This window comes from Diceros bicornis, chromosome 23 (genome assembly GCF_020826845.1).
Source record: "Diceros bicornis minor isolate mBicDic1 chromosome 23, mDicBic1.mat.cur, whole genome shotgun sequence".
Classification (NCBI taxonomy): Eukaryota; Metazoa; Chordata; class Mammalia; order Perissodactyla; family Rhinocerotidae; genus Diceros; species Diceros bicornis.
Window position 1 is genome coordinate 58,985,216 of NC_080762.1, and position 17,165 is coordinate 59,002,380.

Below are 17,165 nucleotides of genomic sequence, written 5' to 3' on the forward strand. Positions count from 1 at the left end.
AGTTTGTATAGGTATTTCAAAGATGCCCAGAACTGAGCTAAACTCGGTATGTGTCCAACTCCTAGAAATAACTTCATGCCCCATCTCCCTTACTTCCAGCTAGTAAGGATCACATAATTCCTAACAAAGTTTTGACACAGATTCCCCATTCGGGCATTCAGAACATATAGCACGTTGCTGCAAGCAAGCACATTCTCATTCAAAGATGCAAGTTACTATGTAGGAACAAGTTTGTATAGGTATTTCAAAGATGCCCAGAACTGAGCTAAACTCGGTATGTGTCCAACTCCTAGAAATAACTTCATGCCCCATCTCCCTTACTTCCAGCTAGTAAGGAACACATAATTCCTAACAAAGTTTTGACACAGATTCCCAATTCGAGCATTCAGAACATATAGCACGTTGCTGTAAGCAAGCACATTCTCATTCAAAGATGCAAGTTACTATGTAGGAACAAGTTTGTATAGGTATTTCAAAGATGCCCAGAACTGAGCTAAACTCGGTATGTGTCCAACTCCTAGAAATAACTTCATGCCCCATCTCCCTTACTTCCAGCTAGTAAGGATCACATAATTCCTAACAAAGTTTTGAGACAGATTCCCAATTCGAGCATTCAGAACATATAGCACGTTGCTGTAAGCAAGCACATTCTCATTCAAAGTTGCAAGTTACTATGTAGGAACAAGTTTGTATAGGTATTTCAAAGATGCCCAGAACTGAGCTAAACTCGGTATGTGTCCAACTCCTAGAAATAACTTCATGCCCCATCTCCCTTACTTCCAGCTAGTAAGGAACACATAATTCCTAACAAAGTTTTGACACAGATTCCCAATTCGGGCATTCAGAACATATAGCACGTTGCTGTAAGCAAGCACATTCTCATTCAAAGATGCAAGTTACTATGTAGGAACAAGTTTGTATAGGTATTTCAAAGATGCCCAGAACTGAGCTAAACTTGGTATGTGTCCAACTCCTAGAAATAACTTCATGCCCCATCTCCCTTACTTCCAGCTAGTAAGGAACACATAATTCCTAACAAAGTTTTGACACAGATTCCCAATTCGGGCATTCAGAACATATAGCACGTTGCTGTAAGCAAGCACATTCTCATTCAAAGATGCAAGTTACTATGTAGGAACAAGTTTGTATAGGTATTTCAAAGATGCCCAGAACTGAGCTAAACTCGGTATGTGTCCAACTCCTAGAAATAACTTCATGCCCCATCTCCCTTACTTCCAGCTAGTAAGGAACACATAATTCCTAACAAAGTTTTGACACAGATTCCCAATTCGGGCATTCAGAACATATAGCACGTTGCAGTAAGCAAGCACATTCTCATTCAAAGATGCAAGTTACTATGTAGGAACAAGTTTGTATAGGTATTTCAAAGATGCCCAGAACTGAGCTAAACTCGGTATGTGTCCAACTCCTAGAAATAACTTCATGCCCCATCTCCCTTACTTCCAGCTAGTAAGGAACACATAATTCCTAACAAAGTTTTGACACAGATTCCCAATTCGGGCATTCAGAACATATAGCACGTTGCTGTAAGCAAGCACATTCTCATTCAAAGATGCAAGTTACTATGTAGGAACAAGTTGTATAGGTATTTCAAAGATGCCCAGAACTGAGCTAAACTCGGTATGTGTCCAACTCCTAGAAATAACTTCATGCCCCATCTCCCTTACTTCCAGCTAGTAAGGAACACATAATTCCTAACAAAGTTTTGACACAGATTCCCAATTCGGGCATTCAGAACATATAGCACGTTGCTGTAAGCAAGCACATTCTCATTCAAAGATGCAAGTTACTATGTAGGAACAAGTTTGTATAGGTATTTCAAAGATGCCCAGAACTGAGCTAAACTTGGTATGTGTCCAACTCCTAGAAATAACTTCATGCCCCATCTCCCTTACTTCCAGCTAGTAAGGATCACATAATTCCTAACAAAGTTTTGACACAGATTCCCAATTCGGGCATTCAGAACATATAGCACGTTGCTGTAAGCAAGCAGATTCTCATTCAAAGATGCAAGTTACTATGTAGGAACAAGTTTGTATAGGTATTTCAAAGATGCCCAGAACTGAGCTAAACTTGGTATGTGTCCAACTCCTAGAAATAACTTCATGCCCCATCTCCCTTCCTTCCAGCTAGTAAGGATCACATAATTCCTAACAAAGTTTTGACACAGATTCTCAATTCGGGCATTCAGAACATATAGCACGTTGCTGTAAGCAAGCACATTCTCATTCAAAGATGCAAGTTACTATGTAGGAACAAGTTTGTATAGGTATTTCAAAGATGCCCAGAACTGAGCTAAACTTGGTATGTGTCCAACTCCTAGAAATAACTTCATGCCCCATCTCCCTTACTTCCAGCTAGTAAGGATCACATAATTCCTAACAAAGTTTTGACACAGATTCCCAATTCGGGCATTCAGAACATATAGCACGTTGCTCTAAGCAAGCACATTCTCATTCAAAGTTGCAAGTTACTATGTAGGAACAAGTTTGTATAGGTATTTCAAAGATGCCCAGAACTGAGCTAAACTTGGTATGTGTCCAACTCCTAGAAATAACTTCATGCCCCATCTCCCTTCCTTCCAGCTAGTAAGGATCACATAATTCCTAACAAAGTTTTGACACAGATTCCCAATTCGGGCATTCAGAACATATAGCACGTTGCTGTAAGCAAACACATTCTCATTCAAAGATGCAAGTTACTATGTAGGAACAAGTTTGTATAGGTATTTCAAAGATGCCCAGAACTGAGCTAGACTTGTTATGTGTCCAACTCCTAGAAATAACTTCATGCCCCATCTCCCTTACTTCCAGCTAGTAAGGATCACATAATTCCTAACAAAGTTTTGACACAGATTGCCAATTCGGGCATTCAGAACATATAGCACGTTGCTGTAAGCAAGCACATTCTCATTCAAAGATGCAAGTTACTATGTAGGAACAAGTTTGTATAGGTATTTCAAAGATGCCCAGAACTGAGCTAAACTTGGTATGTGTCCAACTCCTAGAAATAATTTCATGCCCCATCTCCCTTACTTCCAGCTAGTAAGGATCACATAATTCCTAACAAAGTTTTGACACAGATTCCCAATTCGGGCATTCAGAACATATAGCACGTTGCTGTAAGCAAGCACATTCTCATTCAAAGATGCAAGTTACTATGTAGGAACAAGTTTGTATAGGTATTTCAAAGATGCCCAGAACTGAGCTAAACTTGGTATGTGTCCAACTCCTAGAAATAACTTCATGCCCCATCTCCCTTACTTCCAGCTAGTAAGGATCACATAATTCCTAACAAAGTTTTGACACAGATTCCCAATTCGGGCATTCAGAACATATAGCACGTTGCTGCAAGCAAGCACATTCTCATTCAAAGATGCAAGTTACTATGTAGCAACAAGTTTGTATAGGTATTTCAAAGATGCCCAGAACTGAGCTAAACTTGGTATGTGTCCAACTCCTAGAAATAACTTCATGCCCCATCTCCCTTACTTCCAGCTAGTAAGGATCACATAATTCCTAACAAAGTTTTGACACAGATTCCCAATTCGGGCATTCAGAACATATAGCACGTTGCTGTAAGCAAGCACATTCTCATTCAAAGTTGCAAGTTACTATGTAGGAACAAGTTTGTATAGGTATTTCAAAGATGCCCAGAACTGAGCTAAACTTGGTATGTGTCCAACTCCTAGAAATAACTTCATGCCCCATCTCCCTTCCTTCCAGCTAGTAAGGAACACATAATTCCTAACAAAGATTTGACACAGATTCCCAATTCGGGCATTCAGAACATATAGCACGTTGCTGTAAGCAAGCACATTCTCATTCAAAGTTGCAAGTTACTATGTAGGAACAAGTTTGTATAGGTATTTCAAAGATGCCCAGAACTGAGCTAAACTTGGTATGTGTCCAACTCCTAGAAATAACTTCATGCCCCATCTCCCTTACTTCCAGCTAGTAAGGAACACATAATTCCTAACAAAGTTTTGACACAGATTCCCAATTCGGGCATTCAGAACATATAGCACGTTGCTGCAAGCAAGCACATTCTCATTCAAAGTTGCAAGTTACTATGTAGGAACAAGTTTGTATAGGTATTTCAAAGATGCCCAGAACTGAGCTAAACTCGGTATGTGTCCAACTCCTAGAAATAACTTCATGCCCCATCTCCCTTACTTCCAGCTAGTAAGGATCACATAATTCCTAACAAAGTTTTGACACAGATTCCCAATTCGGGCATTCAGAACATATAGCACGTTGCTGCAAGCAAGCACATTCTCATTCAAAGATGCAAGTTACTATGTAGGAACAAGTTTGTATAGGTATTTCAAAGATGCCCAGAACTGAGCTAAACTCGGTATGTGTCCAACTCCTAGAAATAACTTCATGCCCCATCTCCCTTACTTCCAGCTAGTAAGGAACACATAATTCCTAACAAAGTTTTGACACAGATTCCCAATTCGGGCATTCAGAACATATAGCACGTTGCTGTAAGCAAGCACATTCTCCTTCAAAGATGCAAGTTACTATGTAGGAACAAGTTTGTATAGGTATTTCAAAGATGCCCAGAACTGAGCTAAACTCGGTATGTGTCCAACTCCTAGAAATAACTTCATGCCCCATCTCCCTTCCTTCCAGCTAGTAAGGATCACATAATTCCTAACAAAGTTTTGACACAGATTCCCAATTCGGGCATTCAGAACATATAGCACGTTGCTGCAAGCAAGCACATTCTCATTCAAAGTTTCAAGTTTCTATGTAGGAACAAGTTTGTATAGGTATTTCAAAGATGCCCAGAACTGAGCTAAACTCGGTATGTGTCCAACTCCTAGAAATAACTTCATGCCCCATCTCCCTTACTTCCAGCTAGTAAGGATCACATAATTCCTAACAAAGTTTTGACACAGATTCCCCATTCGGGCATTCAGAACATATAGCACGTTGCTGCAAGCAAGCACATTCTCATTCAAAGATGCAAGTTACTATGTAGGAACAAGTTTGTATAGGTATTTCAAAGATGCCCAGAACTGAGCTAAACTCGGTATGTGTCCAACTCCTAGAAATAACTTCATGCCCCATCTCCCTTACTTCCAGCTAGTAAGGAACACATAATTCCTAACAAAGTTTTGACACAGATTCCCAATTCGAGCATTCAGAACATATAGCACGTTGCTGTAAGCAAGCACATTCTCATTCAAAGTTGCAAGTTACTATGTAGGAACAAGTTTGTATAGGTATTTCAAAGATGCCCAGAACTGAGTTAAACTCGGTAAGTGCCCAACTCCTAGAAATAACTTCATGCCCCATCTCCCTTACTTCCAGCTAGTAAGGAACACATAATTCCTAACAAAGTTTTGACACAGATTCCCAATTCGGGCATTCAGAACATATAGCACGTTGCTGTAAGCAAGCACATTCTCATTCAAAGATGCAAGTTACTATGTAGGAACAAGTTTGTATAGGTATTTCAAAGATGCCCAGAACTGAGCTAAACTCGGTATGTGTCCAACTCCTAGAAATAACTTCATGCCCCATCTCCCTTACTTCCAGCTAGTAAGGAACACATAATTCCTAACAAAGTTTTGACACAGATTCCCAATTCGGGCATTCAGAACATATAGCACGTTGCTGTAAGCAAGCACATTCTCATTCAAAGATGCAAGTTACTATGTAGGAACAAGTTTGTATAGGTATTTCAAGGATGCCCAGAACTGAGCTAAACTCGGTATGTGTCCAACTCCTAGAAATAACTTCATGCCCCATCTCCCTTCCTTCCAGCTAGTAAGGAACACATAATTCCTAACAAAGTTTTGACACAGATTCCCAATTCGGGCATTCAGAACATATAGCACGTTGCTGTAAGCAAGCACATTCTCATTCAAAGATGCAAGTTACTATGTAGGAACAAGTTTGTATAGGTATTTCAAAGATGCCCAGAACTGAGCTAAACTCGGTATGTGTCCAACTCCTAGAAATAACTTCATGCCCCATCTCCCTTCCTTCCAGCTAGTAAGGAACACATAATTCCTAACAAAGTTTTGACACAGATTCCCAATTCGGGCATTCAGAACATATAGCACGTTGCTGTAAGCAAGCACATTCTCATTCAAAGATGCAAGTTACTATGTAGGAACAAGTTTGTATAGGTATTTCAAAGATGCCCAGAACTGAGCTAAACTTGGTATGTGTCCAACTCCTAGAAATAACTTCATGCCCCATCTCCCTTACTTCCAGCTAGTAAGGATCACATAATTCCTAACAAAGTTTTGACACAGATTCCCAATTCGGGCATTCAGAACATATAGCACGTTGCTGTAAGCAAGCACATTCTCATTCAAAGATGCAAGTTACTATGTAGGAACAAGTTTGTATAGGTATTTCAAACATGCCCAGAACTGAGCTAAACTCGGTATGTGTCCAACTCCTAGAAATAACTTCATGCCCCATCTCCCTTACTTCCAGCTAGTAAGGATCACATAATTCCTAACAAAGTTTTGACACAGATTCCCAATTCGGGCATTCAGAACATATAGCACGTTGCTGTAAGCAAGCAGATTCTCATTCAAAGATGCAAGTTACTATGTAGGAACAAGTTTGTATAGGTATTTCAAAGATGCCCAGAACTGAGCTAAACTCGGTATGTGTCCAACTCCTAGAAATAACTTCATGCCCCATCTCCCTTCCTTCCAGCTAGTAAGGATCACATAATTCCTAACAAAGTTTTGACACAGATTCTCAATTCGGGCATTCAGAACACATAGCACGTTGCTCTAAGCAAGCACATTCTCATTCAAAGATGCAAGTTACTATGTAGGAACAAGTTTGTATAGGTATTTCAAAGATGCCCAGAACTGAGCTAAACTTGGTATGTGTCCAACTCCTAGAAATAACTTCATGCCCCATCTCCCTTCCTTCCAGCTAGTAAGGATCACATAATTCCTAACAAAGTTTTGACACAGATTCCCAATTCGGGCATTCAGAACATATAGCACGTTGCTCTAAGCAAGCACATTCTCATTCAAAGTTGCAAGTTACTATGTAGGAACAAGTTTGTATAGGTATTTCAAAGATGCCCAGAACTGAGCTAAACTTGGTATGTGTCCAACTCCTAGAAATAACTTCATGCCCCATCTCCCTTACTTCCAGCTAGTAAGGATCACATAATTCCTAACAAAGTTTTGACACAGATTCCCAATTCGGGCATTCAGAACATATAGCACGTTGCTGTAAGCAAACACATTCTCATTCAAAGATGCAAGTTACTATGTAGGAACAAGTTTGTATAGGTATTTCAAAGATGCCCAGAACTGAGCTAGACTTGTTATGTGTCCAACTCCTAGAAATAACTTCATGCCCCATCTCCCTTACTTCCAGCTAGTAAGGATCACATAATTCCTAACAAAGTTTTGACACAGATTCCCAATTCGGGCATTCAGAACATATAGCACGTTGCTGAAAGCAAGCACATTCTCATTCAAAGTTGCAAGTTACTATGTAGGAACAAGTTTGTATAGGTATTTCAAAGATGCCCAGAACTGAGCTAAACTTGGTATGTGTCCAACTCCTAGAAATAACTTCATGCCCCATCTCCCTTACTTCCAGCTAGTAAGGATCACATAATTCCTAACAAAGTTTTGACACAGATTCCCAATTCGGGCATTCAGAACATATAGCACGTTGCTGTAAGCAAGCACATTCTCATTCAAAGATGCAAGTTACTATGTAGGAACAAGTTTGTATAGGTATTTCAAAGATGCCCAGAACTGAGCTAAACTTGGTATGTGTCCAACTCCTAGAAATAACTTCATGCCCCATCTCCCTTACTTCCAGCTAGTAAGGATCACATAATTCCTAACAAAGTTTTGACACAGATTCCCAATTCGGGCATTCAGAACATATAGCACGTTGCTGTAAGCAAGCAGATTCTCATTCAAAGATGCAAGTTACTATGTAGGAACAAGTTTGTATAGGTATTTCAAAGATGCCCAGAACTGAGCTAAACTTGGTATGTGTCCAACTCCTAGAAATAACTTCATGCCCCATCTCCCTTACTTCCAGCTAGTAAGGATCACATAATTCCTAACAAAGTTTTGACACAGATTCCCAATTCGGGCATTCAGAACATATAGCACGTTGCTGTAAGCAAACACATTCTCATTCAAAGATGCAAGTTACTATGTAGGAACAAGTTTGTATAGGTATTTCAAAGATGCCCAGAACTGAGCTAGACTTGTTATGTGTCCAACTCCTAGAAATAACTTCATGCCCCATCTCCCTTACTTCCAGCTAGTAAGGATCACATAATTCCTAACAAAGTTTTGACACAGATTCCCAATTCGGGCATTCAGAACATATAGCACGTTGCTGTAAGCAAGCACATTCTCATTCAAAGTTGCAAGTTACTATGTAGGAACAAGTTTGTATAGGTATTTCAAAGATGCCCAGAACTGAGCTAAACTTTGTATGTGTCCAACTCCTAGAAATAACTTCATGCCCCATCTCCCTTACTTCCAGCTAGTAAGGATCACATAATTCCTAACAAAGTTTTGACACAGATTCCCAATTCGGGCATTCAGAACATATAGCACGTTGCTGTAAGCAAGCACATTCTCATTCAAAGATGCAAGTTACTATGTAGGAACAAGTTTGTATAGGTATTTCAAAGATGCCCAGAACTGAGCTAAACTTGGTATGTGTCCAACTCCTAGAAATAACTTCATGCCCCATCTCCCTTACTTCCAGCTAGTAAGGATCACATAATTCCTAACAAAGTTTTGACACAGATTCCCAATTCGGGCATTCAGAACATATAGCACGTTGCTGTAAGCAAGCAGATTCTCATTCAAAGTTGCAAGTTACTATGTAGGAACAAGTTTGTATAGGTATTTCAAAGATGCCCAGAACTGAGCTAAACTTGGTATGTGTCCAACTCCTAGAAATAACTTCATGCCCCATCTACCTTACTTCCAGCTAGTAAGGATCACATAATTCCTAACAAAGTTTTGACACAGATTCCCAATTCGGGCATTCAGAACATATAGCACGTTGCTGTAAGCAAGCACATTCTCATTCAAAGTTGCAAGTTACTATGTAGGAACAAGTTTGTATAGGTATTTCAAAGATGCCCAGAACTGAGCTAAACTTGGTATGTGTCCAACTCCTAGAAATAACTTCATGCCCCATCTCCCTTACTTCCAGCTAGTAAGGAACACATAATTCCTAACAAAGTTTTGACACAGATTCCCAATTCGGGCATTCAGAACATATAGCACGTTGCTGTAAGCAAGCACATTCTCCTTCAAAGATGCAAGTTACTATGTAGGAACAAGTTTGTATAGGTATTTCAAAGATGCCCAGAACTGAGCTAAACTCGGTATGTGTCCAACGCCTAGAAATAACTTCATGCCCCATCTCCCTTCCTTCCAGCTAGTAAGGATCACATAATTCCTAACAAAGTTTTGACACAGATTCCCAATTCGGGCATTCAGAACATATAGCACGTTGCTGCAAGCAAGCACATTCTCATTCAAAGTTGCAAGTTTCTATGTAGGAACAAGTTTGTATAGGTATTTCAAAGATGCCCAGAACTGAGCTAAACTCGGTATGTGTCCAACTCCTAGAGATAACTTCATGCCCCATCTCCCTTACTTCCAGCTAGTAAGGATCACATAATTCCTAACAAAGTTTTGACACAGATTCCCCATTCGGGCATTCAGAACATATAGCACGTTGCTGCAAACAAGCACATTCTCATTCAAAGATGCAAGTTACTATGTAGGAACAAGTTTGTATAGGTATTTCAAAGATGCCCAGAACTGAGCTAAACTCGGTATGTGTCCAACTCCTAGAAATAACTTCATGCCCCATCTCCCTTACTTCCAGCTAGTAAGGAACACATAATTCCTAACAAAGTTTTGACACAGATTCCCAATTCGAGCATTCAGAACATATAGCACGTTGCTGTAAGCAAGCACATTCTCATTCAAAGTTGCAAGTTACTATGTAGGAACAAGTTTGTATAGGTATTTCAAAGATGCCCAGAACTGAGCTAAACTCGGTATGTGTCCAACTCCTAGAAATAACTTCATGCCCCATCTCCCTTCCTTCCAGCTAGTAAGGATCACATAATTCCTAACAAAGTTTTGACACAGATTCTCAATTCGGGCATTCAGAACATATAGCACGTTGCTCTAAGCAAGCACATTCTCATTCAAAGATGCAAGTTACTATGTAGGAACAAGTTTGTATAGGTATTTCAAAGATGCCCAGAACTGAGCTAAACTTGGTATGTGTCCAACTCCTAGAAATAACTTCATGCCCCATCTCCCTTCCTTCCAGCTAGTAAGGATCACATAATTCCTAACAAAGTTTTGACACAGATTCCCAATTCGGGCATTCAGAACATATAGCACGTTGCTCTAAGCAAGCACATTCTCATTCAAAGTTGCAAGTTACTATGTAGGAACAAGTTTGTATAGGTATTTCAAAGATGCCCAGAACTGAGCTAGACTTGGTATGTGTCCAACTCCTAGAAATAACTTCATGCCCCATCTCCCTTACTTCCAGCTAGTAAGGATCACATAATTCCTAACAACGTTTTGACACTGATTCCCAATTCGGGCATTTAGAACATATAGCACGTTGCTGTAAGCAAACACATTCTCATTCAAAGATGCAAGTTACTATGTAGGAACAAGTTTGTATAGGTATTTCAAAGATGCCCAGAACTGAGCTAGACTTGTTATGTGTCCAACTCCTAGAAATAACTTCATGCCCCATCTCCCTTACTTCCAGCTAGTAAGGATCACATAATTCCTAACAAAGTTTTGACACAGATTCCCAATTCGGGCATTCAGAACATATAGCACGTTGCTGTAAGCAAGCACATTCTCATTCAAAGTTGCAAGTTACTATGTAGGAACAAGTCTGTATAGGTATTTCAAAGATGCCCAGAACTGAGCTAAACTTGGTATGTGTCCAACTCCTAGAAATAACTTCATGCCCCATCTCCCTTACTTCCAGCTAGTAAGGATCACATAATTCCTAACAAAGTTTTGACACAGATTCCCAATTCGGGCATTCAGAACATATAGCACGTTGCTGTAAGCAAGCACATTCTCATTCAAAGATGCAAGTTACTATGTAGGAACAAGTTTGTATAGGTATTTCAAAGATGCCCAGAACTGAGCTAAACTTGGTATGTGTCCAACTCCTAGAAATAACTTCATGCCCCATCTCCCTTACTTCCAGCTAGTAAGGATCACATAATTCCTAACAAAGTTTTGACACAGATTCCCAATTCGGGCATTCAGAACATATAGCACGTTGCTGTAAGCAAGCACATTCTCATTCAAAGATGCAAGTTACTATGTAGGAACAAGTTTGTATAGGTATTTCAAAGATGCCCAGAACTGAGCTAAACTTGGTATGTGTCCAACTCCTAGAAATAACTTCATGCCCCATCTCCCTTACTTCCAGCTAGTAAGGATCACATAATTCCTAACAAAGTTTTGACACAGATTCCCAATTCGGGCATTCAGAACATATAGCACGTTGCTGTAAGCAAGCACATTCTCATTCAAAGATGCAAGTTACTATGTAGGAACAAGTTTGTATAGGTATTTCAAAGATGCCCAGAACTGAGCTAAACTTGGTATGTGTCCAACTCCAAGAAATAACTTCATGCCCCATCTCCCTTCCTTACAGCTAGTAAGGATCACATAATTCCTAACAAACTTTTGACACAGATTCTCAATTCGGGCATTCAGAACATATAGCACGTTGCTGTAAGCAAGCAGATTCTCATTCAAAGATGCAAGTTACTATGTAGGAACAAGTTTGTATAGGTATTTCAAAGATGCCCAGAACTGAGCTAGACTTGGTATGTGTCCAACTCCTAGAAATAACTTCATGCCCCATCTCCCTTCCTTCCAGCTAGTAAGGATCACATAATTCCTAACAAAGTTTTGACACAGATTCCCAATTCGGGCATTCAGAACATATAGCACGTTGCTGTAAGCAAACACATTCTCATTCAAAGATGCAAGTTACTATGTAGGAACAAGTTTGTATAGGTATTTCAAAGATGCCCAGAACTGAGCTAGACTTGTTATGTGTCCAACTCCTAGAAATAACTTCATGCCCCATCTCCCTTACTTCCAGCTAGTAAGGATCACATAATTCCTAACAAAGTTTTGACACAGATTCCCAATTCGGGCATTCAGAACATATAGCACGTTGCTGTAAGCAAGCACATTCTCATTCAAAGATGCAAGTTACTATGTAGGAACAAGTTTGTATAGGTATTTCAAAGATGCCCAGAACTGAGCTAAACTTGGTATGTGTCCAACTCCTAGAAATAACTTCATGCCCCATCTCCCTTACTTCCAGCTAGTAAGGATCACATAATTCCTAACAAAGTTTTGACACAGATTCCCAATTCGGGCATTCAGAACATATAGCACGTTGCTGTAAGCAAGCACATTCTCATTCAAAGATGCAAGTTACTATGTAGGAACAAGTTTGTATAGGTATTTCAAAGATGCCCAGAACTGAGCTAGACTTGGTATGTGTCCAACTCCTAGAAATAACTTCATGCCCCATCTCCCTTACTTCCAGCTAGTACGGATCACATAATTCCTAACAAAGTTTTGACACAGATTCCCAATTCGGGCATTCAGAACATATAGCACGTTGCTGTAAGCAAGCACATTCTCATTCAAAGATGCAAGTTACTATGTAGGAACAAGTTTGTATAGGTATTTCAAAGATGCCCAGAACTGAGCTAAACTTGGTATGTGTCCAACTCCTAGAAATAACTTCATGCCCCATCTCCCTTACTTCCAGCTAGTAAGGATCACATAATTCCTAACAAAGTTTTGACACAGATTCCCAATTCGGGCATTCAGAACATATAGCACGTTGCTGTAAGCAAGCACATTCTCATTCAAAGATGCAAGTTACTATGTAGGAACAAGTTTGTATAGGTATTTCAAAGATGCCCAGAACTGAGCTAGACTTGGTATGTGTCCAACTCCTAGAAATAACTTCATGCCCCATCTCCCTTACTTCCAGCTAGTAAGGATCACATAATTCCTAACAAAGTTTTGACACAGATTCCCAATTCGGGCATTCAGAACATATAGCACGTTGCTGTAAGCAAGCACATTCTCATTCAAAGTTGCAAGTTACTATGTAGGAACAAGTTTGTATAGGTATTTCAAAGATGCCCAGAACTGAGCTAAACTTGGTATGTGTCCAACTCCTAGAAATAACTTCATGCCCCATCTCCCTTACTTCCAGCTAGTAAGGATCACATAATTCCTAACAAAGTTTTGACACAGATTCCCAATTCGGGCATTCAGAACATATAGCACGTTGCTGTAAGCAAGCACATTCTCATTCAAAGTTGCAAGTTACTATGTAGGAACAAGTTTGTATAGGTATTTCAAAGATGCCCAGAACTGAGCTAAACTTGGTATGTGTCCAACTCCTAGAAATAACTTCATGCCCCATCTCCCTTACTTCCAGCTAGTAAGGATCACATAATTCCTAACAAAGTTTTGACACAGATTCCCAATTCGGGCATTCAGAACATATAGCACGTTGCTGTAAGCAAGCACATTCTCATTCAAAGTTGCAAGTTACTATGTAGGAACAAGTTTGTATAGGTATTTCAAAGATGCCCAGAACTGAGCTAAACTTGGTATGTGTCCAACTCCTAGAAATAACTTCATGCCCCATCTCCCTTACTTCCAGCTAGTAAGGATCACATAATTCCTAACAAAGTTTTGACACAGATTCCCAATTCGGGCATTCAGAACATATAGCACGTTGCTGTAAGCAAGCAGATTCTCATTCAAAGATGCAAGTTACTATGTAGGAACAAGTTTGTATAGGTATTTCAAAGATGCCCAGAACTGAGCTAAACTTGGTATGTGTCCAACTCCAAGAAATAACTTCATGCCCCATCTCCCTTCCTTACAGCTAGTAAGGATCACATAATTCCTAACAAAGTTTTGACACAGATTCTCAATTCGGGCATTCAGAACATATAGCACGTTGCTGTAAGCAAGCACATTCTCATTCAAAGATGCAAGTTACTATGTAGGAACAAGTTTGTATAGGTATTTCAAAGATGCCCAGAACTGAGCTAAACTTGGTATGTGTCCAACTCCTAGAAATAACTTCATGCCCCATCTCCCTTCCTTCCAGCTAGTAAGGATCACATAATTCCTAACAAAGTTTTGACACAGATTCCCAATTCGGGCATTCAGAACATATAGCACGTTGCTCTAAGCAAGCACATTCTCATTCAAAGTTGCAAGTTACTATGTAGGAACAAGTTTGTATAGGTATTTCAAAGATGCCCAGAACTGAGCTAAACTTGGTATGTGTCCAACTCCTAGAAATAACTTCATGCCCCATCTCCCTTCCTTCCAGCTAGTAAGGATCACATAATTCCTAACAAAGTTTTGACACAGATTCCCAATTCGGGCATTCAGAACATATAGCACGTTGCTGTAAGCAAACACATTCTCATTCAAAGATGCAAGTTACTATGTAGGAACAAGTTTGTATAGGTATTTCAAAGATGCCCAGAACTGAGCTAGACTTGTTATGTGTCCAACTCCTAGAAATAACTTCATGCCCCATCTCCCTTACTTCCAGCTAGTAAGGATCACATAATTCCTAACAAAGTTTTGACACAGATTCCCAATTCGGGCATTCAGAACATATAGCACGTTGCTGTAAGCAAGCACATTCTCATTCAAAGTTGCAAGTTACTATGTAGGAACAAGTTTGTATAGGTATTTCAAAGATGCCCAGAACTGAGCTAAACTTGGTATGTGTCCAACTCCTAGAAATAACTTCATGCCCCATCTCCCTTACTTCCAGCTAGTAAGGATCACATAATTCCTAACAAAGTTTTGACACAGATTCCCAATTCGGGCATTCAGAACATATAGCACGTTGCTGTAAGCAAGCACATTCTCATTCAAAGATGCAAGTTACTATGTAGGAACAAGTTTGTATAGGTATTTCAAAGATGCCCAGAACTGAGCTAAACTTGGTATGTGTCCAACTCCTAGAAATAACTTCATGCCCCATCTCCCTTACTTCCAGCTAGTAAGGATCACATAATTCCTAACAAAGTTTTGACACAGATTCCCAATTCGGGCATTCAGAACATATAGCACGTTGCTGTAAGCAAGCACATTCTCATTCAAAGTTGCAAGTTACTATGTAGGAACAAGTTTGTATAGGTATTTCAAAGATGCCCAGAACTGAGCTAAACTTGGTATGTGTCCAACTCCTAGAAATAACTTCATGCCCCATCTCCCTTACTTCCAGCTAGTAAGGATCACATAATTCCTAACAAAGTTTTGACACAGATTGCCAATTCGGGCATTCAGAACATATAGCACGTTGCTGTAAGCAAGTACATTCTCATTCAAAGTTGCAAGTTACTATGTAGGAACAAGTTTGTATAGGTATTTCAAAGATGCCCAGAACTGAGCTAAACTTGGTATGTGTCCAACTCCACGAAATAACTTCATGCCCCATCTCCCTTACTTCCAGCTAGTAAGGATCACATAATTCCTAACAAAGTTTTGACACAGATTGCCAATTCGGGCATTCAGAACATATAGCACGTTGCTGTAAGCAAGCACATTCTCATTCAAAGTTGCAAGTTACTATGTAGGAACAAGTTTGTATAGGTATTTCAAAGATGCCCAGAACTGAGCTAAACTTGGTATGTGTCCAACTCCTAGAAATAACTTCATGCCCCATCTCCCTTACTTCCAGCTAGTAAGGATCACATAATTCCTAACAAAGTTTTGACACAGATTCCCAATTCGGGCATTCAGAACATATAGCACGTTGCTGTAAGCAAGCACATTCTCATTCAAAGTTGCAAGTTACTATGTAGGAACAAGTTTGTATAGGTATTTCAAAGATGCCCAGAACTGAGCTAAACTTGGTGTGTGTCCAACTCCTAGAAATAACTTCATGCCCCATCTCCCTTACTTCCAGCTAGTAAGGATCACATAATTCCTAACAAAGTTTTGACACAGATTGCCAATTCGGTCATTCAGAACATATAGCACGTTGCTGTAAGCAAGTACATTCTCATTCAAAGTTGCAAGTTACTATGTAGGAACAAGTTTGTATAGGTATTTCAAAGATGCCCAGAACTGAGCTAAACTTGGTATGTGTCCAACTCCACGAAATAACTTCATGCCCCATCTCCCTTACTTCCAGCTAGTAAGGATCACATAATTCCTAACAAAGATTTGACACAGATTGCCAATTCGGGCATTCAGAACATATAGCACGTTGCTGTAAGCAAGCACATTCTCATTCAAAGTTGCAAGTTACTATGTAGGAACAAGTTTGTATAGGTATTTCAAAGATGCCCAGAACTGAGCTAAACTTGGTATGTGTCCAACTCCTAGAAATAACTTCATGCCCCATCTCCCTTACTTCCAGCTAGTAAGGATCACATAATTCCTAACAAAGTTTTGACACAGATTCCCAATTCGGGCATTCAGAACATATAGCACGTTGTTGTAAGCAAGCACATTCTCATTCAAAGTTGCAAGTTACTATGTAGGAACAAGTTTGTATAGGTATTTCAAAGATGCCCAGAACTGAGCTAAACTTGGTATGTGTCCAACTCCTAGAAATAACTTCATGCCCCATCTCCCTTACTTCCAGCTAGTAAGGATCACATAATTCCTAACAAAGTTTTGACACAGATTGCCAATTCGGGCATTCAGAACATATAGCACGTTGCTGTAAGCAAGCAGATTCTCATTCAAAGATGCAAGTTACTATGTAGGAACAAGTTTGTATAGGTATTTCAAAGATGCCCAGAACTGAGCTAAACTTGGTATGTGTCCAACTCCTAGAAATAACTTCATGCCCCATCTCCCTTCCTTCCATCTAGTAAGGATCACATAATTCCTAACAAAGTTTTGACACAGATTCTCAATTCGGGCATTCAGAACATATAGCACGTTGCTGTAAGCAAGCACATTCTCATTCAAAGTTGCAAGTTACTATGTAGGAACAAGTTTGTATAGGTATTTCAAAGATGCCCAGAACTGAGCTAAACTTGGTATGTGTCCAACTCCTAGA